Source organism: Taudactylus pleione, unplaced genomic scaffold (assembly GCF_031769625.1).
Source record: "Taudactylus pleione unplaced genomic scaffold, aTauple2 ptg000578l, whole genome shotgun sequence".
Lineage (NCBI taxonomy): Eukaryota > Metazoa > Chordata > Amphibia > Anura > Myobatrachidae > Taudactylus > Taudactylus pleione.
The window spans coordinates 194,039-221,037 of record NW_028284980.1 but is presented as its reverse complement, the minus strand read 5'-3'; the positions used below and the strand labels follow the sequence as shown (position 1 = coordinate 221,037).

Below are 26,999 nucleotides of genomic sequence, written 5' to 3'. Positions count from 1 at the left end.
GCAGCTTCTCCATCTGCCTATGGCCTCATATGCCTGCAGCTGTGTACACACCCAGAATGGACTATTAATCTACTCACCTCCCCCAATGCCCATCACTTACCACAACATGTGTAATACCGGGCATCCCGATCTCAGCAGCGTCTCTGTACGTACACCATGTATAACGCAGGCGCTGTAATGGTTCTTAGGAAATTTTGCACATGCGCAGTTGCAAAAAAATGTGATATGACATATCCTTCACACTTACTCTGCTCTGTGCTCTCTCTGCTCATCATACATTACCCCATTTATATATATTACATATATAAGGGTAAAGACCGGCACTCCAAATATCTCCAGTAATTTCCCAGGTGCCCTCCAAGGGGAAACTGTAGTTAAGTTACAAGCAGAAGCTCTCACAGGACTTGTACATAGAAAGAAAAACACTGCAACCCAAGCAGGTTTAGTCCATATACTGTACATACTGTATACACTGATTGTACTAATTCCTGAGGATGTCCTCCTTGGGCACAGAGAACAGAAGTGGCTCCTACACTCTTGGATGATAGGATTGCTGCCGAGAGAGGAGGGGGAGACACTGAAGTCCTGGCCAGCCGAGTCCCGGTGCCTGCACAATGGATCTGACAGGCACCCAGGACCGACACATGTGCACGAGTGGCGGTGGTGCCACACATACACATAACACCAGCTCCTAGGGACTGCATTAGCATCAGCCCCTAGAAGCCAGGTAGGGCTGCCTGGAAGGCAGAGGAGCGGCTTCCCACTGGAACAGAAGCTCTCTGCTAATCACAGCCCGGATTGGCAGCCCCAGGAGAGAAGACACCTCCCCTTGGGACTACCTGTCCTGTGCATCACTGGCAGGTAATGCTTCCAATGGGATGAGAACAGACAGAAGCGGCCGGCGCTCATAGACGGGGGCAGGGGTGTAACACCACTAGCAGCTCTTTGTAAGAAGTATCCCCCTCTTCCTTGGATAATTAGACAAGTTTGGACAGAATATAGGATTTAGCAGACTATGGGCCTGAACCCTAATGTTCAGGACCCGTATTTATATGTATATGAAAATGAAAATAGTCACAATAGAAAGTCTTTAAAAATCAAAACTGGTGTGCAAAAACTTGAGGCTGGGTGTTCAAGACTTTAAGTCCCTTGACCCACAATTTGGTTTTTCTGATAGGGAGTGTTCTGATGGGAACCTTTTAAAAGTCAATATAAAGTATGAGACCAAATGAAAAGTTAATATACAGGTGGGCAAAAACTGTCGGCTGGGTGTTGGTTTTAACAGTAGCAGATTAAATCAGTTATGCAAAAACTGTAGGCAGAATGTTGCGTGAGAATAAATGGGCTTTGTCCAGGATTTGATTCCAATTGGCCTCCTCCTCCACTGCTCACACCACCTCAGAGAAGGAACGCAGTATCAGAGTGACAGGTACACTAGAATGCAGTGTCATAGGTGAGGAATATCAATTTACCTGACCATGATGTCTGCTGGTCCTGCACGTATTGCTGATTGTAAGTGTCAGTGGGTGGCTTAAGGTAGGTAATGAAGACTGAGTATGCTGGACTTATTGGAAATTAAAACTGTTTATTAAACAGTATAAGAAAGTATTACCCTTCAAACAGGGATTGCAATTAAAAGTACATGAGTAAGGGTAGCAATGTGCCAACGCGTTTCATCTCATATAGAGACTTCTTCAAGGGCTGATGTCCTAGGTGCATCTTTCTCATCTTATATACTCACTGCAATTAGCTATACATCTCCTGCTGTGATAGCGCCGCACTTCCGGGTGGTACTTCCGGGTTGCGTGCGCACGCTCATAGTAGAGGTGGTTAGTCAGCGTGTCCCCCTAGTGTCTATCTTCTGTGTACAAATTAAGTCAGCGGCGGCACGGTGTCCGTGCTGCCGTCTGATCACAATGGTTGAGAGTCACGCAGGACTTACTCCTGTCATAATGTCCTCCCTCGTGGTGGCGGCCATCTTTGGTGAGACTAATGTTATGCTACTGTTCGCGATAGAGTGATTACTCCAATGCTATCTGATAGAGAGGGTGAGAGTGGTGTATTAGACTCTCTTACTTCTTTGTCCTTATTATTAAGGGCGGCCATCTTTGGTTAGGTATATTCTGCCCAGTGTGTGATAGCAGCTAAGGATATGCATTAACATATAAATGTGGGTAGATATACAAAGGCATTATATCTTATGGACCAATGGAGCTTTTGGGACATGCCCCTGGTGGAGATATCGATCTATCATTTGAAATAAGGGTAAATTAAATTGCGGACTTGCAATGACAATAGTCAGTCAATTAACTGATTAACTGACTAATCAACCAATAGACCAGTTAATTAGCCAATTAGCCAGTCTCCTATGTAATTTAATCGAAAACGATAGGTCATAAAATATTAATTAAATATAATGGATGTAAGAGAGAAGAAAAAGAGAGAGAAAAAAGAATATAATAAGGCAGCAACTAAAAATAAAAAGACTGAAATATTGAATTAAATATGTACATATCCAATACAGGTGTTGGTGTGTGTTACTATGTACATAGGTAAGGTGGGGGTTACCTATGAACCTTACTAAGGAATTTTTTAACAAAGATGGGGTTCAATCATCTCTTTTATTGTGATCACAGATTAGGGATCTATATTAAGACCTTCTGAGTGTAGAGTTTGTAGGTCATAAATCCATCGGCTCTCTGCACGATTTATGATATCTATTTTGTCGCCTCCCCTCCAGTTGTAATTTATTTTGTCAATTCCCATGAATTTCAGCCCCTTAGGGTTGCCCTGGTGAATAGATTTGAAGTGTTCAGAAACACTGTGGTTCTCAAAACCTGTGCGGATGTTTCTGCAATGTTCGTAGATCCTTATTTTAAGGGGTCTTGTGGTACGTCCCACATATTGAAGCCCACATGGGCACTCCTATGGGAAGTCACTGCCAGTCAGTGTAGTCATGGACTGCCACTGGCTCACTGTGTTGGTGGATTTTACTGGGGGAGCTGCAACCCCTAGGAAAAAGCCACCACTGGATAGGAGTATTACACACTTTATAATACAGCAGTATAAGAATAGTACAGAGCATTCACCCTGGACCACAAGGATGATTGTAACATGCAGGGTAATACCTCGGTCCGGAATGTCAGGATGCTATGAACTAAGAAGGGGCTCCCAGATGTTGCTTGTAAAACTGTCATCTCCTCCAGGGCTTCCGCCTCCTCTCTCTCTGACATTCCTCTGATGTTCTGGACCTTTATGGCAACTTCCTTCATGGTGATGTTATCGTACGCCAGCAGGACCTGTATGTGTCAGTGATACCGAGATGTTACATGGTCAGGAGCACAAATAGCTGTCACTATGTATGTAGAACCGGGCTGGTTTTGCCTTTTTAAATTAATGTTGCTTTAATAAAAAAGGGCTGACTTGCTGGAATCTTGTTGATGCCGGCATCTCATAGGCTATTACATATTTCCTCATAGAGCTGTTATTGGGTCAGGAAATCTATCCTGAAAAAGCCATAAAGTATAATCTGGAATCTGATTTGCGAATATGCTGCTTTGTAAATGTTAATCTTCTACAAGTTCCTGGTTATCCCTCATAATTAATAAGGACTGTCTACAATTCTATATACGTAGTTATCAAAATGTGAATGCTGGTTGTGACTATAGCTGGTTACAGAGTCTGCTCTCAGCCCTGCCCACATACATACTGTTAGCTATGAGGAAGATAACCAACAAAGGGGGACTCAGCGAATGAGTAATATCTCCCGAAGGGCAGTGATCCTGGGGAGGGGACACAACGGTTATGCTAGGTGGGAAGGGAGGTGTCTGATCTGTTTATCTAGACTAGTTATTTTAGAATGCACATTAGTACTCTGTTGTGTAAATGATATTTAATTAAAGGTGAAATAACAGTAGCTAAGAATGATATTTCTTAGTTATTATCATTTTTCGACAGCGGAATGCAGGCTAGGGACCTATGATAGGCATCGAAATACCGATGCCTATCATAATCCTGATGCCGAGGACGCCATCCTGAACTAAGGTAAATCCGGAGCGCCCTTAGCGTTAGCCACCAGAGGGGTAAGGTTAGTATGAGGGAGTCTAGCAGGGTTAGTGTTAGGTTTGGGAGGCAGAGAGATTAGGGTTAGGCATCCCTAGAATGGAGTGTTAGGGTTAGGCACCCCCAGGGAAAGATTAGGGTTAGGCACCCGCCCAGAAGAGCGGAAAGGGGGGTTTAGGGATAGGCACCCCCAGGGGTAGGTTAGGGTTAGGCACTAAGGGGGGTGGTTAGGGTTAGGCACCGGGGGGGAGGGATAGGGTTAGTGGGGGACAAGGGGACATTAGGGTACTTACCGGCCCCTGTCGGGATCTTAATCCCGTCGGACATCCGCTGTCTGGATTTGAACCGGCAGCTAAATAGCCACCGGCATTTCAATCCCATTCCATAGACAGACAGCATCTAGCCAGTGACTAATGGTAAATAGTGACAGGTAGTACCCAACATGCCCAAGTACAGTTTTATCAAATCCTGGCACTAAATATATTTTACACATCTTTCTTCATATAGAATTTGTATTACTCAAACACATTTACATTCACTTATAGAGCGCTATCATTTATGGTACAGATAAACCATAATGGCTCAATAATCAGATATTTGCAGAAGGATGAGGTGGTTTGTAATTGGGAGAAAATGACCGTTGTTGTGACATGTTATGATATACAGAATAATTTATCTACAGTATGTGTATCTGCAATAAGATAGAATAGATACGCATAATAAAGTCAGGAAACTTACTACTCCAAAGCCGCCCCGGCCGATCTGATGTTTGAAGTTGAATCTCTTGATGGTATTAGAGGTGTCCTCGGGGCAGGCTGGTGAGGTGCTGCTTGGTCCTTGTGTAGTAAAATAAGGCACAGGTTATTCATGCATTGATTAACAGGATATAAGGACACAGTAAGATGATGATAATTACTGACCTGGGATATTTGGGACCACATAATAAAATGCATTGTAGGGGCCCCTTTATAGCTGAATACACTGATAGCTAATCGGAAACACCAGGTCTCATTGTACAGTAACCTTCAGCTCATAAATGTACTTTAATGTACACAATGCTCCCAGTTATCTCTTTATACTCTGGTCTTTTTTATTTGTTGTATATTTGTTTTATTCTTAATATCAAAATAAAATAAACTAGGGCCCAGCACATCTTTGCTGAGTTCCACATCGGTGACCTATTTTTGACATTCCTCTTATGGAGAGGGTCAGAGAACAGCCTGTGCCAACCTTTTTTCCCATTCCCAGCTATGCCAGCCTCTCTGCCCTTTCCCTGACTGTGACAGCACCATTCTATGCCTGTGTTAGCTTTTTAGACCAATCTCTGTCTGCATTATCTTTTCTGCTCTCTGTCTATCTTTTCCAGACTCTTTGGGCTCTATTTAGTAACATTATTTTTACTAAAATAAAGTGAAAAAGGGTGTTTTCACAGCCTTTTCACATTATTTTAGTATCACCTATAGTTATTACAGGGCAATTGGAGTAGAATTCGTAAAGTTCTACTCCAACCCCTAAGTATCACTTATTTTTAGTAAGCAGATCGCATTTCCCTTAATTGTAATGGGAAATGTGATCCGACTAAAGTTATTAAAAATAAATTGTACAAAAATACCGGGGAAAGCCCTGTGATAATAACGCCACCTGGAGGTGGCGTTATCCAGGGTCTCTCCCGGTTACCGGGCTTCTACTCTGCTCTAAAAGGCAGAGCAGAGCCCGGAGCCGGTCCCAGTGATTAGCTGTGTATTCTAAACAGACCGCAAGCTGATAAACTGCAAAATAAAAAAAGTAAAAAAAAAAATTTACTTACCTGACTACATGGACCGGTGGTCTGGGCTCTGGTGATGACTCCCCTCCGGTCAGCTGGTCTCCCATGCTGCACTGCGGCCCAGTCATCAGGTGATCGGGTCCCTGTGCAGTATGGGATATCAGCTAACCGGATGCATGGAAGACATTACCGGAGCACCGATGACTGCAGGTAAGTGCTATTAAGGGAGGGGGGATGCGGGGGGGTCCGCGATCACGGGGCGGGGCTTAACTACAGGGGCGTGGCTTAGCGCCGAGGGGGTAGTAGCAGCGGCGGCCGGTCGGCGCATGCGCGGGCACTTTGTCACTGTATTTTTGGTGAAAATACTGTGACTAGTGTGCGGAGGGGATTCGCAGGGACAAAGCTTTATCGCAAGCTCTGTCCCTGCAAGGGATTTGCAGTAAATCCCTGCGATATTGCCTGAATTCGCAATGCGAATTCAGTCGATAATATCACACTACAATCTGCATTACAAATGCGGATTGTAGTAAATAGAGCCCTTTGTCCTTCCCCTGTCTCTTTCAGGCTCTGTGCTAGGGATGGGAATCATTTGATGGTTCATCAGAAACATCGGTCAGATGGTCTTCGATGTTCGATGCTCAACCCTGCAATGTTTAGAATCAAATGTTTCATCACCATCGCTAGATTTCTCCCCCAATGTGTTTCCCTGCTTTTCCAATGGTTTTTTTTGTGACACTGGGCCTGATTCAGACCCGGTCGCAAGCGCTGAGCTCTCGCAACCGGGTCGATGGTGGCCCAGAGCGCATGCGCACGACGGAGCCGGCTCCGTCGTGCGCATGCGCGAGACCCGGATAGCGACGCCTCCGGGTCTCGTACCAAAGGGGGCGTGCTGTCGATGTTGAGTGACAGCACGCCCCATTTGGTGGGCGGGCCAGGGGAGTGGCTGCCCAAACGGAGGCGTTCACAGTGTTGTCAGTGGGACAACACTGTTAGAGCCAAAATCTCTCTGGGGCTTGCGGCAATGATACCCTACCACAAGGGTCTCGTCACAAGCCCGATGGTTGCGATGGTCTTGACCATCGCGACCATTTTCCTGGCCACTCGCTATAGCTGTGGGTGGTCACCCATAGCTATGCGAGTGGCCAGGAGGCCGTTCTAAAAAAAAAAAGACCGGCGCGTCCGGCTCTGAATCAGGGCCACTGTGTGGTGCTGTCACTGCTTTGGGCTGTCAGCTGGCTCGCTCCTTGTTTATAGTCAATTACAATTTAGGGGCATATTCAATTAGCCGCGAAAAGTCGGCTAAGTTTCGCCTCCCGGACTTTCCGCCTACACCGCATGTTTTTGGAGAAAAGTCTATTCAAGTGCGTGACCGCTTTTTGCCCAATTCAATTGTAAAGGATGTGAAAACGGAACCTTTCGAAACTCAAACAGGCAAAAAGTGCTCTCAGTTTTGGGAAATCAGCCTGACACCCCCCAAAAGATGCACTGACATTGGGGATCACTATAGATCGCAGTGCGTGTGCGCGAATCAGTGCGAGAGATCGGGAAGCGTTCAGTCACTGTGCATAGACTGCCCAGCAGAGTGAGTGACAGGAGAAGATGTTTGTGGGTGGTGACAGGGGCTGGCTGCTAGAGACGGGGGAGTGGAGGTGCGAACGCAGGCGTGCCTGAGCGTCTCAATGCCGTTTCAGAGGCGTGCATAATTTAGAGGCAGTGTCATAGTACACGTCACCTGGCTGGATTTTACACTAAAGTGCTCGCAGTGTTTGCGGTAGGGTATGGTCAGCCTCAAGCGCTGCGATCACATCCGATGGTACCCAATGTACCGATAGTTGCATACACTTCCTGGAGATGACGTGTGCAAGTTGGCGTCTTAAGGCAGGCTAGTGGACGTCTCCATACGCAAAGCGATCGCACGCCAAGACAAAGTGGACGTGCTAATGCCTTGGCGTGCGATCGCCTGCCTTCCCAAATTTGTATACGCATTGAGCAAGCGAACGCATACAGCGAGTGGGTCTGAATCAGGTCCTCTGGTCAGCCAATTAGCAGAAGCACCAATTAACAGTCCCACCCCTGGCTCACTGCCACTGGTGCTGCTCTAGGTGAACACTGGTTGGATTCTGGGGTGTCTGGCTGCTGCAGCTATTGAGGAGAGAGAGTACTTTATGTACAGGAACGTAGCTTAAACCCCTAGGGATTTGAGTGCACAGATAGGAATCAGTATAGTGGTATTGATAGGGTTAAATTTGGTAAGTTTTTGTCAGCCTATTAGGATAGTGTAGGTCATACTGGTGGGAGGAGTTTAGTGATTTAGTTCAGTGTTAGGCAGGGCTCTGCCTCTTCTTTTTCTTGGACTTTCAGGCAAGTACAGGATATTTGGGCTGTGATAAAGCCTTTCTTTATACTTTATCTTCCTACTTTCTTACTTTCTCTATTCTGCCTTTTCTGCTCTGCCTTTCCCTCTCTCTATCCTAAGTGTGCTGCCCGCAGTAGTATAGTAATAAAATTCAAACCCCCCCCCACCTCCTCACCTTAGTGCTTGCTGAGATGTCCAGTCCTCGGCGCTCTGCTCCTATACCAGCGCGTTATGTAGAGTCCCTAGGGACTCTCACGCGCAGGTGGGCCTCCTCTTGTCTGGCCGGGGAGAGGGAGCTGAGGGTGTCTTTTGGCCTCCCCCCCGCCGCAGATGCTCCCCCTCCATCACCAGTCACCGCAGCTCCAGCTCCGGAGTCTGTGGATGGCTCCGGGGTTCAGGGCCAGCGGGGGCGTGGGCGCACGCTGGCGTCCTCTCCCAGCGATAGCGGCAGCTCTATTCAAGCTGTCCGCAGGCGGGGTAGGCGCCGGCGGGCTCCCGCTTCCTCCCCCGATAGCAGCGGGAGCACCGCTGCTGTACCACGTGGTCGGGGCGGCCGCCGGTGGGCTCCAGCCTCCCCACCCAGTAGCGCGGCGCTAGCGCCAATAATAAGGGGTCCCGGCAGCCCGCGGGTGTGCGCCCGCGGGCATATGAACGGCCCCATCAAGGCAGCAGTTTGGCGGCCGGGTCCTCTAGGGACGCCGGCGCCATTTTAGAGGCAGAGGGCGGCGGCCATTTTGGCTTACAGAGGTCAGGGTCAGAATTAGGAGGATCTCCTGATCCTTCAGGATCCAGTTAGGGTGAGGAAGGTGCTGTGTTCCCGCAACGACCATATGCCAGGCGGGGTGATAGGCAGGTTAATACGCGCGTGCATGGTTTAAGGGATTGGGGGTCCTCCTGTCCCTATGCTGCCAGCCGCACAAGTGCCCCTCAGGCCATTAGTACCCCTGCTCCTACGCCCTCCCCAGAGTTAGGTGCACTGACAGGAGTGTTGGTGGCTCTGGTAGGCGCACTTACGCCTCTATTACATAATGTGAACGGGTCCGGCGGAGGGGATCAGACTCCTGTGTTACAGCAATTGACGCCACTTGTTGCGCAGTTGTCCGCGATGTGTAGCCTACCTGCACCTGTGACAACCACCGTTTCTCCTTCTCCTCTGTCTCCTCCGTCTCTCTCTTCCTTGCCGGTTGGTACCAGGCCCTCAAGGTCTGGTCCCGCCACACGGGGTGGGAATGAAGGGAATGTGAACACGTTGTCGCTGGCCTCCTCCTCTGTTGTTGCAGGTCTCTCCGGAAGAGGTGTGGAGGAATCCGCATCTTATAATTCCCGGAAGTCATTTCGGGTGGCGGATCCGGTCGTTCCTGGGCAGTCCGGCGTTTCTGCATCAGGTTCATTGGCCGAGGGTCACAGATCCAATGACACCCCACAGGATGAAGGGGCGTCCACTTCGGGTGAGTCGGATAGTGAGTGGAGTGAGGGGCTAGTTAGCTCAGAATCTAGTGATACATCCACTTCTAGCGGAAGTCGTAGGCATCACCGTCGTAAAGCCAAGCGGCCGCGTCGCTCACGTGCATCTAGATGGTCGCGTCGCCGCCGTCGGCGTCGTCGGTCCTCCAGTGAAAGCGGGGAATCGGATATTAGCCCAGGGGACGTCGTCCGCTGTGCTAATACGGCAATTCTCCGTGGGCTAAGGCCGCGTATGCGTGAGAAAATTAATAAGGGCAAGTACGTTGACGTGTTTGCTCTTACGTCCAAATCTCGCAAAGCTTTAGCCGCTGCAAAAAAGAAAGGGGGCATCGGGGAGGATGTCCATCGTTCTTATATAAATTGGCTCAGTGGCTTTTATGTTTTTGCGGGCTGTTACCTTAAAACCCGTCCGGAAGAGGCCATGAACGTGATACGATACCTTCACCTGATTCAGGGGCTTTTCCGTACGTCACGCGGCCCTGTATGGCGACAGTACGACGAGGAGTTTCGCCGCAAACAGTCAGGCGTAAAAATTATGGATTTGGGGTGGAGGGACGTGGAAGTCTGGTTGGAGGTAACACAGCCCGCTCCTCTGACCACTGAGGTATGTTCCGGACGGAAGTCCGGCGGCCAGGGAAACGCCCAGAGTCGTTTCTCTAAGGTTCTGGCTGCCAAAGGCCGTTGTTTTGCTTTTAACAACGGCAATAGTGCAGCGGGAGCCCGGTGTCATTTTCGACACCACTGTTTGCGTTGCGGTGCCCCCCATCCAGCCAAGGAATGCCCCAGATTGCCTGCCCCTGCTTCTTCCGCTGGCTCCAGACCTACTGGGTCCGGTGCCGCTCCATAGAGCTCCATCGCCAGTCCGCGTGGAGGCAATCCGTAAGTGGTTGTTTAGGTACCCATTGCGCGAGACGGCGTTGTTTTTGCTTGATGGCTTCACCGAGGGGTTTCAGCTCCCGGTGGTGGGTAATGTGCTGTTAGGGGAACCCAAAAACTTACGTTCAGCTTACCTATTGCCGGGTATTCTGAAAGACAAAGTGGCCAAGGAGGTGCAGCTGGGGCGCATGGCTGGGCCTTTTGCTGCCCGTCCTTTGCTCAATTTAGTTCTCTCTCCATTGGGAGTGGTGCCCAAGAAGGCCCCCGGGAAGTTCAGGTTGATACAACATCTATCCTTTCCAGCTGGGGGGTCGGTGAACGATGCCCTACCCGAATTGTTAGCTCGGGTTTGTTATCAGTCATTCGAAGATGCCCTTAGTTTAGTGAAATTGGAGGGTACGGGGGCCTTGTTGGGTAAGGTCGATGTGGAGTCTGCCTTTCGCCTATTGCCTTTGCACCCCGACTCGTTTCGGTTCATGGGCTTTAGGTTAGAGGACGGCTTTTACTTCGACAAGTGTCTCCCCATGGGATGCTCTGTGTCGTGTTCTTATTTTGAAGCTTTTAGTTCTTTCCTGCATTGGTGTGTTTGCGTGGGCACTGGGGAGTCCGGGGTGGCCCACTACCTCGATGACTTCCTATGTGTTGGGCCGGCTGGTTCCCCTCATTGTGCGGAGCTTATGTTTTCTCTGCAGGCTTTGTTTAGTGAGTTCGGGGTCCCAATTGCTTCCAATAAAACGGAGGGGCCTTGCACTCGTCTATCGTACCTTGGTATCGAGATCGATACGGCTGCCGGTTGTTGCCGTTTGCCTGCAGAGAAGATAGCGAAGCTTCGTGACGCCATTACGCTTGCATTGTCACTAGGTAGGATTACCTTGAGGCAAGGGCAATCGTTACTAGGGCTCTTCAATTTTGCATGCAGGGTAATCCCCATGGGGCGGGTTTTCTGTCGTAAATTAGAGAGAGCGACCACAGGAACACGCCGACCCCATCATTTCATACGATTGTCTTCCGAAATTAGGAGAGATCTTCGAGTTTGGGATGTTTTTTTTTTTTGGAAACATACAATGGCATTAGTTTTTGGTTGCATCCCCCAGCTGCCAGTGCACAGCTGCAGCTTTTCACGGATGCAGCCGGTGCTACTGGTTTTGGAGCCTACCTGGAGGACTCTTGGTCCGCTTCCCAGTGGCCTTCATCTTGGGTTGCCGGGGGGCTGACCAAGAATCTTCTTTTACTCGAGCTGTTTCCCATAGTTGTTGCCCTGGAGTTGTGGGGTGATCGGCTCCGTAACCGGCATGTCATATTTTAGTGCGACAACTTGGGGGTAGTTTATGGTATTAACCGGCAGAAGTCTACATCCTTGACGGTTCTCAGGCTCCTTGCACAGCTTGTTTTGCGCTGTCTGGCATGTAATGTTCACTTCGAAGCAAGGCATGTTCCCGGCGTAAACAATTCCATTGCAGATGCGCTATCCCGCTTTCAATGGGTTAGATTTAGGGAACTTGCACCTTCTGCGGCAGCGATTGGTGATATCTGCCCCCCTCATTGTTGGCAGGTTATTTGTCCGGAATGGAGGGGTTAGTGCGGCACTCGCTCGCCCCCAGCACGTTGAGGTCCTACCAGTCTGCCTGGAACCAGTGGGAGTCCTTTTTCTCCCGCAAGCGTGACGGAGGTAAGCGGATTTACCAAGTCTTTTTATCTTTTATATGGGGTCTATATTCTGCTGGTAAGTCCAGGGCGGTGGTGGCGAGAATCATTTGCGGCGTTTCGTTTTTCTTGCGCTTGCATGGGCGTCGGGATTTTACCAAGGGATTCTTAGTACAAAGGGCTGTTAAAGGTTGGGCTAGAATGGCCCCGGTTCAGGATGACCCCAGAAGACCAGTTACTTTTTCGTTACTTTTTTTTAGTTTGTGATTGTATTGTCTGATGTTTGCACGTCCCCTTATGAAACGATACTTTTCCGGCTCGCTTTTGCGATGGCCTTTCACGGGCTTTTCACATCAGCTAGTTGGTAGCTGCTTCTCATCGGGCCCCTCCTGCTTTACTTTATTCACACATTATCGTCGCCCGGTCTCTGATGTGTAAGCTGCAGCGATCCAAAACAGATCAGTTGGGTAGAGGTCGCTGGGTGTATTTGGCGGCATGTTCGGATGCATGTGTTTGCCCAGTTGCGCTGGCCAGACAGTATTTGCGCCTTCGGCCCAACTTGCCAGGTGCGTGGTTGATCCATGGTGATGGTTCCCCCTTGACCATGTATCAATTCCGATCTGTCCTTCAGCGGTGTACCCAGTACCTCGGCTTGCCTCAAGGGGTATACGGTTCCCATTCCTTTCGGATCGGGGCGGCTACAGCCGCAGCCCGTGCTGGATGGTCGGTTTCAGAAATTAAAGTGCTAGGGCGATGGAAATCGAACGCTTATAAACGCTATGTTCGGCACTGATATGTTTGCTTCTGCATTGTATATTGTCTTACTATTGTATTATTATAACGTGGAATTTTTCTGTTACCGCTCGTCACCGTTATCGGTGGGGGCCCTGAGGGATTTTGCCCTGTTTTTGCCCTGAACCACGAAAACTGATTGGCTATTGTTATCCGGGCAGGTTTTTTCAGGTTTTCACCTTGGGCCAAGTTAGGTTTTTTTCCCCCTTTGCTCCCCCTCCTCCTCCCCCCTGTCTTTTATCTTCTCTACCTTTCTTTCTCTCTTTTGATGCCGACATTTCGTTTGTGCTAAGTTTTGGCTTCCATTTGGTAACCTTGTTACATTGTGTTTTTTCTTGCAGGAGCTAATTTGGACCCTCGACCCATATGGGTCGTGGGTCACTCATTTATCCATTGGGCAGCTACATCGCCCTTGGCGTGTGACCCTCAGTCATTTGTAGCAGTAGACAGCATTCGCTGGTTAGGCAGGAGAGGTATGCGCTGGGACGCGCTGCTAGGTTTGCTGTTAGAGATGGCGTCGTGTTTTGGGGCTCCTGGTGTTCTAGTCTTGCATTTGGGGGGCAATGATCTGGGGTCTCAGTCATCCTTAGATTTGAGGTACAAGGTAGTTAAGGATCTTGAGACCATTTGTTCCTGGTGGCCATGGTGTAATCTGGTTTGGTTGGCTATCATTCCCAGGCAGTGTTGGAGGAGCGCGAGGCCTGGGGTGTTAGTCGACAAGGCAAGACGCAAGGTTAATTCCCTAGTGGCAAAAAGAGTGGTAGCTTTAGGTGGCCTGGTGATAAATCATCCTTTGATACGCTTTAGAGATTCTCACCTGTTCCGTTCGGATGGAGTTCACCTTACTGAAGAGGGGACGTCGCTGTTCTTGGAAAGTATCTTTAGGGGATTAGGTAGTTTAGTTTAGACTGATGGCGGGCCCGTCTTTAAGAGGTGTCGTCGGGCGTGGCTGGAAGGAGCGTCAGGTAAAGGGTTAGGTTCACTGCAATTTATTTTGGGGTGCAATCGGCATCAATACACTGTTGACGTTAACCTTCTGGGGTCAGCTGCACTGGCTTACTGGCCGGGCCTTTTTATGAGTGTATTGGTGCCTGATTTGGAGACCTTAAAGATTACTTGCTTAAAGGGCAATTGGCCCTGCAAGTATGGTGGAGGATAGTGGAAATTGCTTAAAGTGAATTTGGACCATTGGCTTATGACGCTCTTTCTTTCCGTCACCAGTCGTTTTTTGTATTTAAAATAAAGGCTGATCTTATTTTTATAGCAATAAAGTTGTCTGTGTCTTTATTTTAGATAAGTTATGTAAGGTTGGTTAAGCTGTACTGGTTTGGATTTGTGTTCACATATACCGATAGGGCGTTTATGGTAACTGAGCAGTCAGTGTCACAGTGTCACTGTCAGGCACTCACTGCATGTGCACTGTATGACAGACCCAGCAGTGCCTCAGTGTGTTCTGGTGTGACGGCATTGGTGAGGAGCTGAGAGAGAGAGAGTGTGTGTGATGATATAAGGCGGGATGTACTAACCTTGCGGAGTACATCCTGCCATGCTTTGCATTTCCAACTGATCGCATATGCACTAACATATGCGATCAGTAGCGCAAAGGACAACTCTTCCGATAAAGGCTGTTTTTTGCGATGTGCGCTGTGCCGTGGACATCTGGGTTTATGACCCAGGAGTCCATCTGACCATGTGCAGAGTGACGCGTCGGCCGTGGGGCATGCTGGGAGGGATTCGATCAGACTCTCTGCTCCTCCCCTGTCTGCACCAGACTCTCTGCTCCTCCCTTGTCAGTGCCAGACTCTCTATTTCTCCCCTGTCTGCACCAGACTCTCTGCTCCTCCCCTGTCTGCACCAGACTCTCTGCTCCTCCCCTGTCTGTGCCAGACTCTCTGCTCCTACTCTGTCTGCACCAGACTCTCTGCTCCTCCTCTGTCTGCACCAGACTCTCTGCTCCTCCTCTGTCTGCACCAGACTCTCTGCTCCTCCTCTGTCTGCACCAGACTCTCTGCTCCTCCTCTGTCTGCACCAGACTACGCCCTTCCTCTGTCTGTGTCAGACTCTCTGCTCCTCCCCTGTCTGCACCAGACTCTCTGCTCCTCCCCTGTCTGCACCAGCCTCTCTGCTCCTCCTCTGTCTGCACCAGACTCTCTGCTCCTCCTCTGTCTGCACCAGACTCTACGCCCTTCCCCTGTCTGTATCAGACTCTCTGCTCCTCCCCTGTCTGCACCAGACTCTACACGCTTCACCTGTCTGCACCAGACTTGACTCTGTGCCCTTTCCCTGTCAGCAGCAGCCCCTCTGCACTTCCCTTTCGGCAGCAGCTCCACTACCCCTCACCTTTCATTGGCAGCCTCTCTGCCCTTCCCCTGTCAGCAGCAATAATTGTCCCCCACCACCAGCATTTCCTCTGGGCCCCTCAAACTTTAGATACTGCCCTGTACTTTGTCCTGCCTCCTCCTTTTTCTTCTAGTTCTCACCTCTTCATCCCTTACATATCTTATACTTTTACTGAAGTCCAAGAAGTTCTGGGGCTGCTGACCTGAAGCGTTATGGACTACCGGAGGCACAACCGTGTCCAGGACCACGTAAATGAATGTGAGGATGGCAGGTGAGCACAATCTTGGGACTTTAGTATTTTTGTTGAGCAACTGTATAGATGATTGTTCCAATAGTATGGATCCTAAACATCAAGCTTTTACTCCATAATCACATGCATTAATTGGTTTTAAGGAACTAGCAGTCAGGGATCCTCATGCAAATTATCAAAGCACCAAAAGCCCTATTATTACTGGTGAACAAGGAGATGTTTTTGTTTTTTATACTGCATTAGCCAATTCCTCTTTGGGCTGATCCTGTAGTTGTAGGACAAATCATATCACCGCCAGGGTCTGCCCGTACCCCTAAAGTGGCATGAAGCTGAAATGGGCACCAACCATTACATTCCACGAATGGGCCCTTCATGTCTCAGTTCAGCTCTTGATATAAAACACAACTTTTTTTTTTACTACTTATTATTACAGAATGTAGAGTTTTTATAACCTATCAAAAAGAGTCTGAAACTGTTTGCATCTATATTCCCACTTGAGAAAAATATGTTGACATCAATTCCTTTAGTTTAAATATAGTTAAATATTTAAAGTTGTACCAAGTAAAGTACAGTATGTACTATAGATCCAGAAAAATAAAAACAAAAACCATAAGCACATTAAGGGGAAAATTTACTACGGGTTTGAACAGCCTTTGGTTTGGCTGCGGTTTCCCATTGGGATTGCATCCTGCTGATTTACTAAGCGCAAAAACACTGAGAAGCCACACTTTAGAGTAGGACTTTGAATGAACATCAATATTTTTCCCAGTAGAATAATATAAACCCCAGATTTACTAAGTGGCTGGTTTAGAACCCATTGCAGTGGGATTTTTCAAAACCATTGTACAGTACATGTCCCTGTCTCCATAAATGATATTTGTACTAATCATTTTTTTTTTATTTAAACATTTTCATCTGAATAACTGTAGTAAGCACATACAGATACAAGGAACATGGGGAAATCCCTCCGTATTGTTTATATAGTAATATTTTCATTATAAGGGCGGGATGAAAAATGCTGTCAAACCCTGAAAATGGAGGTTTGACCGCATTTCTCATGTACACCAAGCCCCGAATGAGATGCACTCCGGGGCTTGGTTGCGATGGGTAACGGCATCTTCTTGATGGCGTTACCCATAAAAGCCTATGGGCTTCTTTCTGCAGAGTGCTATAAGATCTGATTGGATCCCTCCCAGCACCCCCTGCGGCATGCACAGAAGGACGCCGGAAAGTTTCTGGGTCATAGACCCGGAAGTCCCTCCATCGCAAAAGGCCATTCTTACCGAGAGAGCAGCCCTTTGCGGCGCTGGTCATGCGTCCCGCCCTAAGTCTTTGTCAATGTAAAAAATAAAAAGAACCTTTCCTGATGAAAACCGCCTTCCCCTCCCTACCTGGCATTGGCTGATCATCCGCCAACGTTTCAGCCTCGTCCGACGCTCTCTTTCTCTTCGGGAATATAATAGATCCCTCATGTCTCCATCTCCTCTTCTTGTCTTCCTTTCTTCTCTTTCCATCGTCACCTTTTAAGACATTAAAAAAGATCAGAAGCCTGAATAATAATAATAATAATAATAATAAAAAACCTTAATTACATATACTGTAACTGCTGCCTTATTATTAGGGACACATAACCCACAGAGAGACACTAACAGAGACCAGATATAAGGAGGACTAGCTATTTGTATATAACACATCTATATACATTTTATTACCAAGTTCCCAAATTATCCAACACATATCTTATAAGATAACCTAATATTACTGTTACTGTTATTCATAGAATATATCATATTGTACCCAAAGGATAACGCAGGAGAAATTGTTACTCACATACAATGTTATATATAATGGCGGCACCAGTCTTATAACATGACTGATATTAATCTCAGTAATATAGGGCACGAGTCAGAGATGAACGCTAATGTCACCACCGCCGCTGCCATTTTGTACGGAGCAGCTGTGCGGAAATATGGAGATGTGCAGGCACCGGGATTTGTACTGAGATGAACACTGGCGGTTTCGCAAATCCAAGCAGCTGCGTATAAAGACGCAGCATCGGCCTCCTGAGTAACCCTACGGTCATGTAAAATGCCCGCTGGAACTGAGACGTCGGAACCACTTTTACTGCGTACAGGATCGCAATCACAGGCAGAGACTCACCCAGAATACGGTCATGAGCAGCGGCGGCTCTTACCCTCTTAGATGAGGGGGGCTGCCACCACTGGAAACGAGCGTCACTCACCTCTACCTGCGGGTCCCGGCATCAATCTGTCAAGTGCTGGGACCGGCGCATGCACACTAGCGGCTGGGAGCTGCGCGTGCACATGTGCATGTCACCAGCTTCCAAAGGGCTGCATTGTCTGCAGCCCCTAGGAGCCGGTTAGGGCTGGTGTAAAGGCAGAGTAGTGGCTTCATACTGGAAGCCGCTCTCTGCTAATAGCAGCCGGGACTGGCAGCCCCAGGGGGAGGAGACACCTCCCCCTGAGACTGCCTGTTGTATATCTGACTGGCAGGTGGCTCCTCCAATAGGAAGCCACTGCCAGTCACAGTAGTGTAGAGAATGCAGTCACGGACTGCACTGACTTTATACTGAAGTGGCGGATATTACTGGGGGGGCTGTAGCCTCACAGCCCCTAGGCAAGATCCGCCACTGGTCATGAGACATCAGCATTTAAGTCATTACCTCCCTGTTACCACCCACAAATGGTCCCTGCCTGTCACTCACTTCACGGATAAATCTTCACTGCGAGCGACATCAATAAATAAACTTGACGCATGCGCAGGGTGACATATACACATGTACAGGCTACCGATAATCTATAACCGTGTTCATATCCGCAATGTGTCCATCTCTGAGTCAGGCCCATAGTCCATATACTGTGTATAGTAATTATGTGTAGCACTCATTTGTACTCAAATAAACCCTGCTGGGTGCCCTCCATAAGAGACAACTGTCGACTGACCCGTAAGTAGAGAAATAGTGATAGGAGACTGCAGCGCTCTGGGCTTATGGAATAAAGATTCAAGAAACTACAGTTTGCAATGTTTCAGCGCTTTAATGCGCATTTGTCAAGCAATACAATTGTATTGCTTGACAAAAGCGCATTAAAGCACTAAAACGTTGCAAACTCTAGTTTTCCAATCTCATACATGCACTGCGCTCACCTATTTACACTCCAAGCTGTATTTCATTTAAATAGAGGAAATGTATCTGGCCAGTCCCTACATGGAGTCACAGTAATATGGGAATTGCTCTTTATCCTTTCCCACCAGGTATCACACAGCTCAGGCACTGCAGATAGATGGGTGACGTGCAGTAACGCCTATTGTGTATTATGTAATGTTGGGGTCACATTTTCCCTTGTGCCCCATTTTCCCATATATAAGCCAAACCTTGCCAGCTAATTCCCCCGGTGCCCATTAATGTGAATGCTTGGGGGAGGTTCTGTCTCTATAAGCCTATGAGCCAGCAGCCCTGAGCCCATGGATATAGCATAGTGTGTGTATAACATGTGTGTGACAGCTGGTGGCAGAGGATACAGAGTAATGCTCATGTTACTGTGCCCCCGTAAAGGGACCGGCTAGAAGAGGGGAGATTTTCCTTTTATTAATATCTGTATCTGAATAACTGTAATAAGCAGCTCATCACATGCAGCATCATGAAACCCCTTATTATTGTTTATATAGTAACATTTTCTATTAAACACTTTGCCAGTGTAACATTATAAAGTAAATTAGATGAATATCCAACTACATTTAGTGTCTCTGATACTGCTGGGGCCCTACATCTGCCCCATACTAATGGGTGTATTCCCTGATGTACCCTCCTTCCCCTCTCTACCTGGTCTCTGCTGGTCTCCATGTAATGCTTTCTCCTTGCTGCCCGATGTCTTCCTCTTCTCTACCAGGGATTCCTGTTGTCGCCATTTTCTCTTCCGGCTCCTCTTCCCGCTCCTCTTCTCTTGATAATCTTCAGGGCCTGGTATCTTCCTTTCCAGCTCAGATGCTCCCTTCCTGGCTGGCTCTGGTGCTGTCTCTCTGTTGTTCATCTTCCTGCTCCTCTTCCTTCCGGCCATTGTCACTGACTCCTGTGCTGGCTGCTGCTACTGCTCACTGGGCTCCGTCTTCTCCAAAAACGTCAGTTGGAAGATGTAACTGCCGCTCACAACTTTGAAAGTAAACAATGCTGTTGCCATGACTACAGGTGCATGAGGCCAGGATGGGAATCCTGTCATGTGACCAGCTTGCTGCTCTCTCATATACACTATAACACATATATACTACTAGTGAGGATCTGTGTTTCATGGAGAGGTAGAGGAGTTTGTGGAATAGACTTTTATTTAGTGTATTTTGAAGATTAAGTCAATTACACATTATTTTTGCATTATTTCAAGTTTTTTTGTAAATCTATTTATAACTGCAGAAATGGAACATAGGTCAAAATGTACATAAGGTTATATGGTACCTGCATGGTAACTAATTCACCATTATAATAATACAACAGAAGACAGGTCCCCTGGACCAGTCTGCCGGGTAGAAGAAGGCAATACTGTAATTGAGGTCAGGGTGCCTTTGTGCTTTCATCTAGTAAGTAACAACACAGGTGAAGTGGAATTAGGGAGGTGAGAGGGCTGGATATGATTGTACAGAGACCCACCAATTATAAAGTGTAGTAGGATATTAAAGCTTAGAAGCAGCTGCAAATTAATTATACAGTGAAAGCAGCGGGGGGGGGGGGGGGGGGGGGCTATTATAGAGGCACCAAGAATGGTAATGTTTTATGAATTCAGAATGGTCTAATATAAGAGACTAGGCACATCTAATATGCTGAGAGGGGGTTTCTGACAAGAGTGCAGGTAAAATGATGATGATGATAAATTGATCAGTTAAAAATGTACATTTATTAGGTATTTAATTAATAAGCAGCATTAGGTCAAAAAATTGTTCTGGGAGCGATAGGAAAAGAAGGGTCTGTCCTACTCTCTCTAATAAGATAATCTCTCTCTTTTTATTCTTCAAATGCAGAGCGCTATGTTGGGGGAATTCATATATGGTGATCTATGTGATATAATACATAGATAATGGCACAGACATATAAGTAATGGGAAAATCAGAAGATACTGATCCAATTATTCATAGATGATGTATATCAAGCCCCTATTACCGTGGACAGAAGTGCAATATCTGCATAAGTCTTTCAGGTATTTAGAAAATAGAAATGTATGAAATATCATACAGTCACTTTACATGAATAATTCCTGATTTATGGTCACATAAAACGTATCTTCTGCAGGAATGACCAACAATCTGTATCACTCTTACACTGTTATACCCCTTGTCCACCAAAATTCTGGGTCTGACCCGGAGTTGGAACAGGGTTCCTATACGGATCAGACCCGGAATTTAGCTGGCGCCGACTCAGGATATTCCCGAGTCGGCGCCGCTCACACCGCAGTCGGGTCTGCATAGACCCGGCTTTTCCGGCGTGAAAGTGGACGCTTGGAGATGACGTCATCTCCAAGCGCCACTGAAGCCGGACCAATCGGCCGGCATGCGGCTCACTCCAGGTCATCAAGACCCGGAGTGCGCCGTACACACAGCAAGGTTTCATAGGCTACGCCCGTGTTAAACCCTGCTATTTACCTGGGTTGGATTGCTGGGTCACTCGACCCGGCAGTCCAACCCTCACCCCTTTTACACCAAGGAGCTGCCCGGGTTAACCCTTCAATAACCCGGGTTTTAGCTCCAGTGTAAAAGGGTTATAATTGTATAATCTCAGGGGTTTGTATATCACAGCATGGGGTACAATATATCAGTGGTTTCCTTGCAGGATGTAGTGTGAGAAGCATGTGTATGAGTGTAATACATCAGGGTGATTATCAGCATGTGTTACAGCATGGGAGATCAAGGAGCCAATATAGGAATAAACTTATATGCACTAGGTGACCGGTCTATGTGGAGATTGCGGCCCAAATAACCACATAAAATCTATGCACTCTGTAACTGCGCCTCCGTATATAGGGCCTATATATATGTATACAGCTGCTGTGTGAATATATGCATACGATAATCGTTCTGCTGTGTAAATATCGGCATAGCATACACCTCTGAATCTGTCCCATAGCTGTTATACTGTAGAAATCGGTGTCTGGTGACGGCTATGCTCCTTTGTGGTCTCTGGTGATGTAACGAGCGTGAGTGACACATAATTGGGACACCAAGCACTGGCCACGTGGTGCTAAGCTGCAGGTGTATGCAGAGCCGGATTTAGACCTCATGGGGCCCTAGGCAAGGTACCGGTTTGGGACCCCCTCCCTCAAACAATCCTGTGCATACATTACAGTAGGTGTCTCTGGACCCCACTTGGAATGTCACAGGCGAAAACGGGAAAGAAGGAAATGGGAGGAAAGGGTGAAAAATAGGGTGACAGGAAGAAAGCTCATCAGGGTCCCTACCTGCCTGGCCTTGTTGGGTGCAGCACTGCTGCTGCTGATTGCTACTGGTGGGCGGCGGCAGGGCTAGCCAGGTGGATGATGGATCACCAGCAGGGAGGGACAGGGGCGGATCTAGACTCTTACTTTTGGGTGGGCGGTGTGTGTATATGCAGTGGTGACAAGGATGTGCTTGCCACCGCATCGGCGATCCATCCATCATCATAGATCCCAATGGGGGCCCAGGGAGTGAGGTACGTGTCGCCTGGGTCCTCAGACTCCTCATTAGTCCGTTTTTAGTCACCTGTAGGAGGGGGACCTTGTGTGTCATATCAGGGCCGGGCTAGACCAAGTAGAGCCCAGGACAAAAAAATCAATACAGGTTGAGTCTCCAATATCCAAATATTCCGAAATACAGAATATTCCGAAATACGGATTTTTTTTGGCATGACTGAGAAAATTAAACCTTTGATTTTTGATGGTTCAATGTACACAAACTTTGTCTAAGGCAGAAATTATTACAAATATTGTATAAAATTACCTTCAAGCTGTGTGTATAGGGTGTATATGAAACATAACTGAATTTTATGTATGTACACAAACTTTGTTTGAGCCACAAAATTATTGAAAATATAGTATAAAATGACCAGCAGGCTGTGTGTATAAGGTGTATATAACACATAAATGCATTATGTGTGTATATTGGGGTCCCATTCCCAAGATATTCCATTATGATATGCAAATATTCCAAAATACGGAATATTCCATTATCCAAAATACCCCTGGTCCCAAGCATTTTGGATATCGGAGACTCAACCTGTACTGTATTTGTGTGTACTAAATAAAAACTCACCTTACCTATATGGTGGTTTCTCGGCAATGGGGAACCTCTAAAGAAATTGATCCTCCGTGGGCAGACAGTGTCCTCAATCAGTAGTCACTATTCACGTTGAATATCACATGGTCCGGAAGATGCCTGTTTGTGTAGGAATATAACCAATGTCATCATCGTACAACAGAAGTTCAACCTGAAATGTGCCCCCTGTGTCCGCTCCAGCCTCCTGCCCCGTGTTCCCCCCAGCTTCCACCTATCTATGTCCCCTCCAGTCCCCTGGCATTCCAGCCTCCAGTCCTCTGTGTACCCTCCAGCCCCCCATCATTCCAGCCTCCAACCACCTGTCATTCCAGCCTTCAGCCCTGTTTCCCCTCCAGCCACCTGTCCTCTCCAGCCCCTCATCATTCCAGCCTTCAGCCCTCTGTGTCCCTTCCAGCCACCTGTCATTCCAGCCTCCTGTCCCCTCATCATTCCAGCCTTCAGTCCTCTGTGTCCCCTCCAGCCCCCTGTCATTCCAGCCTCCTGTCCCCTCATCATTCCAGCCTTCAGTCCTCTGTGTCCCCTCCAGCCCCCTGTCATTCAGCTTTCAGCCCTCTGTGTCCCCTCCAGCCCCTCATTCTTCCAGCCGTCAGCCCTCTGTGTCCCCTCCAGCCACCTGTCATTCCAGCCTCCTGTTCCCTCATCAATCCAGCCTTCAGTCCTCTGTGTCCCCTCAAGCCCCCTGTCATTCAGCTTTCAGCCCTCGGTTGATGCTAGATCCAGTAGCGGTTCTAGGTCCAGGCAAGCCGGGCCGTCGCCCGGAGCGCCATGGTGTCCGGCGGACGCTGGAAACGCCCACCCTCCCTCCCGGTGCTAAAGTGTTTATGAAGCTTCAGGGGGAGGGAGCGGAGGAGGGAAGGGGCGGCCACACAGGACGGCGCTAGGCGCAGCAAAGCCTAGCGCCGGCCCTGGCTAGATGTGGCTAAAGGACCTCTCTGACGTATCAACCACGTGACCGCTGCAGGAGGCTGGACTGCTCCTGCGTTACCATCCAGGAGGGCACAGAGGGGGCATAAATATCTGTGGTGAGCGTAGCGAGGCACCGTGCCCGAAGCGTGGCGAGCGCAGCGAGCCCTCGAGGGGACACTTTTGGTCCCCCGTTAGCATCCCTGCCCCTCCCCCTTTCATGCCGGGTCACGTGGGTGTGACGTCACAGGTCCCCTGCAGCCCTCTATTCTAGTCATAACCTTCAGCCCTCTGTGTCCCCTCCAGCCACCTGTCATTCCAGTCTCTAGCCCCGTGTCCCTCAAAGCCCCACAACATTCCGGCCTCCTGTCTCCCCTCCAGGCCCGTCATCCTGTCTCCCCTCGAAGACCCCTGTCATTCCAGCCTCCAGCCCCGAGTAACCTCAACAACCAACCAGCTCCCCGGCCAACCCTCCAACTTACCTTCATTTCGGCAGCTGGACTGCTCCTTTTTCTTTGAGTTTGGGGTCCTGCTGCTCCAACAACGGCAGCCAGTGTAGTAGTGTGTGCTGCTACTTGCTCCTCAGGCTCTGACTCTTCCTGACTGAGCAGAGTTGTCTCTGCAGAGAGCCGTCTGGATCGAGGGGGCGTGGCCTAATCGTGGGTCCGTGGCCACGCCCCCTTATGGAGAAAAAACTTTGTTTTCCCCTTTTGTGTTACGGGGGCCCTGGATCCGCCACAGGAGGGACACAGCGGCGGGCCGTGGATCGGGTGAGTCACTGTGTGCCTTGTGCACACACGCAGACCCTTCCCTCTTGCGCAGGCAGGCTGCCTCGTGCACACAGTCTCTCTTTCCCAGAGAGCACCATGCAGACAGCCGTGCGGGACTCTCTGGGTGAGGAGGCGGGACCGCGTGACGTCATGGCGTCACGCGGTACTCGCGAAGTGCTCCTCTGGGAGTCCTGTGACAGGTGATTTCTAAGGGCAAAGGGGCCCGTCCACGGGCCCCTTGGGTCCCGCCGGGCCCTAGGCGAGCGCCTAGGATGCCTAGTGGGAAATCCGGCCCTGGGTGTATGAATCCGTGCCCTGGGGTCACTAGGCTGCAGGGGGAGCGGGAATCTCTGTCAGCTGATGTAGATTGCCAGCTGTAGATTGTGGTCTTTACAACAAAGGAGAGCAGAAATGGAGCACAGGGGTCACCAGATACCGCTGGGAAAGACAAAATATCTTCTGCACCTGGATTTCTAAGGTACATATAACAGCTATATAAGGGGGAGCACTTACAGTTTGCAAAGACATTATTTGTTCCCCAATCTCCGTATAGACCGATCACCTGGTGCATAGAGGTACATTCCTAATGTGGCCTCTGATATCAGTGGTACCATTCAGTGTAATTACTGTTTTTTATTTCATTGAATCCCCTGAATGTATGCTGCCTATTACAAATGGATACACTTTGTTTCCAGAGCTGTAATATTGATGATTATGAGTGTATGCAGTCAGTGCTCTGCAACAAAGTGCTATATATTTTATTATATTCTAGTGGTTCACACCCTCATTGATAAAATAATTTTTTACTTGTATTAATTTATTGTTTTATCCAACTCAGTACCCAGCTCTTTTCTTTTTTTATATATTTTCCATTATGGAGACTCATGTGGGTTCCTGCACCTTATGCCGCATACACACTAGACGATAAGTTGGACGATATGAACGATAACGATATCATTATCGTTCATCGCTTTCAATATCGTCCATTCTGTATGCAAGACATAATTAACGATGCGCGCTCCCGCGGATTGTTAATGATGTCTTTCATCGCTCGTACTCGCAGCGCAACCTGACGATATTATTATTATTATTAACAGTTTCTTATATAGCACAGCATATTCATTTGCGCTTTACAAAAGGAAATAACATTAATAGAACCTAACTGGGTAGTAACAGACAGACATAAAGGTAAGAGGATGATATCATCAGGTTCTGCAAGTACGGGGATGAGGGAGGGTGCCATCACTGAACGATATCGTTAATGATATCATTCGGTGTGTATGCTCAATGACGATAATGACAGTGAGTCTGGCAACGCAGGGGAAACACTTAGCGCTATTGATCAGGGAGCATATCGTTAAGTGTGTATGAGCCCTTAGCTAAAGAGTCCAGCTGCCAATCAGCAGACATTGCCATAGTAACGTTGAAGAGCCTAATTATTTAGTGCTGAGTGGTTTGGAAGCTGTGGATATAATTAATTGTGGGGCTGTTTATTGTCAGAAATAGGTCTATTTATTTAATCTGAATACTACTTATTTATTGCCGGGCTGTTTGGAGGGGGAAGGAGTGTATTATTGTGAATACTATTATTTTAATGTCGGGGCATGTTGGGGATAAACAGGTCTATTTATGAAATGTGACTACTAATTTAAAGTTGTGGCTGGTTGAGGAAAATAGGAGGGAGGCCTAATTGTTACATGTGGGTGCTATAGATATAACAAGTCATAATTGGAGAGCTGGAGGCTTAGGGGTCTATTCATGATGTTAATTATGGGGGTCCGATAATTTCCCCAGGGATTTCCCCTATACCCCTGTTGGCCAGTCCAACCTGACTGAGCTTAAACCACCAGAAGCAGCAGAGGGAAGTGGAAGCTGCAATAACAGGTAGGAAAGAAGGACATTGTGTCAGCTGTCCTGATTCTGGTGGGCCGTCCTGGTTTTGGGTGACTGTCACGCTCAGTAAAAACATTGTAGGGACAGTTGATAGATATCTCCTCCGTCACATTACTCTCCACATGACGTCAGAGCTGCATGCAGTGCACTCAGCATTGGATTTTATGTGGATGGGAAAATGTTTGGAGCAGCTTAGTTTTCATTTTTTTTATTTCTTGGACTCTTTATTTGACTTGTTGTAGCCATTAACTGTTTTATGTGGCAGCTATCACATTGTTTTCTACTAGTTCAAACCACTGCAAACATCAAACAAAGGAACAAAACAATGTACAGTGGTCCTGATTCACTAAGGATCGCAACTGCGTATGCAATTGCGATTACACATGCAGTTCAACTGCGATAGTATGCTAATCCATTGCAATCGATATCCCGTCGCAGCACTACATAGGGACGCCCACTTTACTTTACACACATATGTACTGTCTAGCAAGACTGCAAAACCATCGGTACAATCGAGTACCATCGCATCCTCACACACACTTGCACAAGCTCTTACCTTACTAAGAAATTGCTAAC

General features: G+C 48.0%; 1 protein-coding gene and 1 pseudogene across 1 annotated transcript in view; both read left to right on the top strand.

Annotated features, from left to right (window-relative positions):
• The window catches only part of LOC148481515 (pregnancy-specific glycoprotein 22-like), a 1,044,890-nt gene that overhangs the window by 879,270 nt on the left and 138,621 nt on the right, over window positions 1-26,999 (top strand). The window lies entirely within an intron of this gene.
• Window positions 12,090-12,960, top strand: LOC148481516 (uncharacterized; annotated as a pseudogene).